The sequence below is a fragment of the Glandiceps talaboti genome, chromosome 3 (genome assembly GCF_964340395.1).
Source record: "Glandiceps talaboti chromosome 3, keGlaTala1.1, whole genome shotgun sequence".
Taxonomy (NCBI): domain Eukaryota; kingdom Metazoa; phylum Hemichordata; class Enteropneusta; family Spengelidae; genus Glandiceps; species Glandiceps talaboti.
Window position 1 is genome coordinate 13,622,291 of NC_135551.1, and position 5,046 is coordinate 13,627,336.

The following is a 5,046-nucleotide window of genomic DNA, read 5'->3' on the forward strand; positions in this document are numbered from 1 at the left end:
TTAAAGAAATCATGTAAGAAACAGGGAGAAGAACAAATATTGACATGTACCACATTTCAGACAAGGCTATATGCCATTGTAGAAAGAGGATTTTTTTCTTCCATCACAATCCAAAACACAATGACCCCCTATCCACAATTTTGAAAACAGCATGACCCCCCCCCCCCCACTGCCAATTTCAAAAACAGGGTGACCCCCTCTCCCCACCCCCAGGCCGAAGGAACTGACCGACCCCTTAATCCTATTCAAGAATGGTGATGGGTCATAAGTAATGGTGTTATTTGGTATTTACGATATTCAAAACTATTATCAATGCTGACGGTATATTTTGAATATGACGATGCCTGAATAGAACTATTAGCTCACAAGTGACACTGACTGTGCTGTGTCACCGTGAACGTACACAGAACGATCGTCAGACAGTAATAATGGACGGGATCACAACAAATAATTAAATAATAAATAGCGTATTGAATATTTAGATAAAGTTTAAATTTCTCTACCTGTGACAAAGTACATGTAATCTCCACAGACTAGACACGCGTGACGTATCCGATACTCTGTTGTTTCCTTCTCGAGATAAAGCGGTAAGCCATCATTAAGTCCTCTCTCCTCTCGGACAGCTCTGTTTGATCTCTTTCTCCAACATATTTAGAACGTATACTTTGGTTATATAACATTTACTTCCGCGTTTCCGGGTCAACATTGTGAGGACCCACCAGTCACTCTTCCAAAAAACTACACAAAACTTTGATGACGCTCTTTGACGTAACAGCAGATTTTGTATGACGCGAAGTGACGTTTGCGCAAGAGAGCACATATTTACTGAAGGGGAGCTAGGGATGCTAAAATATCGCCTACAAGAGAACGTCATACATGTTGACTAAATAAGTTATCGAGGAGCCAAAGAAGTTGTCGAGGCGAGTCAAATAAGTTGTCGAGGAGCCAAAGAAGTTGTCGAGGCAAATAAGTTATCGAGGAGCCAAAGAAGTTGTTGAGACGAGTCAAATAAGTTATCGAGGAGCCAAATAAGTTGTTGAGACGAATCAAATAAGATGTCGAGTTGCCAAATAAGTTGTCGAGGCGAGTCAAATAAGATGTCGAGTGGCCAAATAAGTTGTCGAGGCGAGTCAAATAAGATGTCGAGTTGCCAAATAAGTTGTCGAGGCGAGTCAAATAAGATGTACATAATAAAGGCCCCAATGAAACGCCATAGCCGCGAAATACACATTTGAAGATCGCTCGCGTTCTCATGGTTAGGCTTGTACACACACGTACTGAGTGACAGAGCTACTAGCGGTACTCAGTGTAATACCAGTCTTTATCACCCTATCTTGCCGAAGATAGAAGTAAGGAAGATGTATACAGTTGGCATGCACCATTACATAGGAACTTTATGGACGCCGCAGACGTACTATCTACTTCGTGAAGTATAGCATAGTATATAGTCTAGTAAAGTACATAGTATAGTGTAATATAGTATAGTATAGTATAGTATAGTATAGTATAGTATAGTATAGTATAGTATAGTATAGTATAATATAGTATAGTATAATATATTGTATACTATGTAGTATAGTATAGTATACCATATAGATATAATATACTATACTATACTATACTATATACTATACTATACTATACTATACTATATATTTTATTATAATATACCTAGTGATAATGCTGTGCCATGATTCGCTAGAATCAGTCACGTGATAGGAAAATAGAATGACTATTTCCCTAGGGAAATAGTTCCATCAACTTTTACATGGTCACGTGACCACCGCGCGTTCACAGCAGGTCAACATGGCAGCTTCTAATTCTGTCGATGTCGTCTGTCACCGCGAGTTCACAGCATGAGGTATATTATAAAACACATATTGCCTGGCCTATATTCGGGCTATAGCACCCGTTCATTACCCCCTCGTGACTGTGAGTTACCAGAATCGCATCCTATTTCCCTCGGCCTTTGGCCTCGGGAAATAGCATGCGATTCTGGTAACTCACAGTCCCTCGGGTGTAATAAACGGGTGCTATAGCCCTCATGGCCAGACAATATGTGTTCACTATATACTATACTATATACTATGCTATGATAATATACTATACTATATACACTACACTATACTACATGTATATATGGTTTTGCTTGTAACATTGCAGAAACTTCGATAACTACTCTAGACAAACAAAGCTGACTTCAACTCGGTTTCTTCGCCTTTATCTTGAAAACAGAATGATATGTTATTGTGATCCTCCCTTTCGATACAGTTTCGTTCTAAACATAAAGTTCATAACTAACTTCTTTTTCCTGAACAGTCTTAGTCACAGTGAGCATGGCGTACATGTACACATCGCGCATCAACAAGTTTCGGTGTGTAAATTCCAGTAATTTTTGGAGCAATGATTTAACTTTAGGTTAATACACGATTGTCTGTTATGAAGTGCATTTAAATATCACATTATCACAGTTGTAACACCTGGTTCAACCAGTATTTAGTGGGACCGCAGGAAAACTTCGTGTGAAGGATACAGTGATACAGTACAGTAAATTTTGATGAATCTGACGAGTTTAAAATGTAACACTTGAATAAATACAACAGTTCTATTTTGTTCTGACTTTATACAGAACAAGTTATCTTTTCATGTGTTGTGTATACATATATTGTCTATACATTAGCACGGGTAGTATAGATGGCAGCGTACCGCGCCAACGTATACGTAACTACCAATTACATTTCGCGCATGCGCACAAATACCCAATGCCAGTATAGATGGCAGATCACCGTCACACTGGTCGAGGTCCCACACAAGTTCTCGGTCACTTGCAAAATAGACTGTCCTCGGTTACTTTCTTGAATTAAAGTGTAATCGATGAACGTATTTCTTCAAATGTCTTACACTACATCAAAGTGAAAGGCCACTCCTTTAAGACTTGGCGTCGTGCATGAAATGCACTCTTGTTGTTTTCGTACAACCAGCCAACTTCGACCATGAATGTATTAGGGGAGATTTAGACATCCATGCTTCTACAGAGCTAAGGAGACGTCGACGGTGATGAATCAATGTTTCACAGTAATAACTGCCGAGTAAACATTACACAAAAGAGACCAAACGGCCCTTTTCATGGCAACTAAAAAGAGAATACCGTTACGATACACACATTTTAGGGAACCGTCATTATTTATGACTGAGGAGGGGGGGGGGCGGTCACTGAAAAACTAGGAAGTGAAAGGGGAGGTTTATACTCAAACACTGGGTAGTGAAAGGGGTGGGGGCTACTAAATCTTTTTGTTAACACTAACGTATAGAACACATCTATATATACACGATTATGCAAATTATTTATTAAGTGTTTTTTTTCTGTTAGAATTTTTCAGTGCATATTGCATATACATAGCTCCTATGAAAAAGCATACACATTTGACATATACATGTAGTTTCTGAAGCCAGTACAATACAGTAGACCATAACAATCTGTAAAACAAATTGATCAAACCGTTACTAGTAGTACATTGAGTTCTGTTACATGAAACAATTAAATCATTAATTGATAAAGTAGTGAGGAATAAGCTGGTTGAATAAATAAACAGATGAAGCCACACAGAAGGGCAAAGTCTGACCACATAGGATCAACTCATCTAGAATATCACGCTGTAGATTATGTCAGTCAGTGAAAGCATACCAGATACTGGGATGATATAGTAACTTGGTGAGCTGAAAATCTCTGACGGGTTTCATTGCACAGATATTTATATCTGGTAAATATTGATTATAAATATTAAATATATGTTGAAAACAAAGAATATGGTAATATTCTGTACTATGCTATGAATGTGCCTAAACATATTCTTATTCTAATATACAAATATTTTATTCAACCACACATTACCTATGGTATTGAAGTATAGGGACCTACATATTCGTCACATCTGACATGTATCCACAAGTTTAAAAAATGGCAGTCAGGGCTATTACTTTTAGTTGTATCTCTGCACATTCCAACAATTTATTTAGTGAACATCAAATTCTCGATATATTCAAACTACATAAACTCCAATTTTGTACTTTCATGTATGACTTGTTAAACAACAGGTTATCTAGCCATCTTACAGATTATTGTACTCCACCAGTTCATGAGTATAGTACTAGGTTCAAGAGTAGGGGAAATATCATTCTGCCTAAATTAATTACGTCCATAGGCAGGTGTGCAATACGTTTCACAGGTATGGCTTTTTAGAACAGTTACCACCTGGCATTAGATCACAACCATCTATATCTTCATTTCGTGATTCTCTAAAAATACACTCATCAAAAACTATATCCACTAATTGTAGAGTTTGTATTTAATTATTAATAATAAACGACTGTGCTGTAGTACTTCCGTGTGTGAACTCCAGCGTCTTATTACCAGGTTGGTCACCAAACACATCAGATGTAGCCTCCAATTTTGACGTAGTAAGGTGCAAAGAGACCATACAGTAGATGATGAGTAGACGCAATCTTGTGTAGAGATAAAACATGTTTGAAGTGACAAGAATGCGACGTGTGTAATTTGACGAATCGTGCAACGATCCACTGTGAGTCAAACTGTTTTCTTTTTACACAGTAATATATATTTCCTTATCCGGGTTCTTCCTTTGTCAAACAATGCGAGATTGTTCATTTTATGTTAATTTAATGTGATAAAAATTATAAAATAAACTGTCAAACGCTCGGTTGGATCAGAGAGGTTAAACACGACAATTAAATCCAGATTAACAATATAAACTGTTTTCTCTTGGTAACAAAAACTCTAATGTTTAGGCTATGATCTTACAGTTTAGTTTATAATAGTTAAGATTAATCGGATCGGGCACTATCATGCTTGCAATCATAGACTAATGAAAGAGCCTGTACTTCATAAGGAACCATCGTATACTTTTTACTCTATTTTAGAAAACGTGTGTTGTGTTGCGTTCATTCATCTATACAAGGTACAATGGAGTCCATATATCTTTGTCATTGTTATGAATTTATTGATCAACCACGCCCACCCTGACTAAA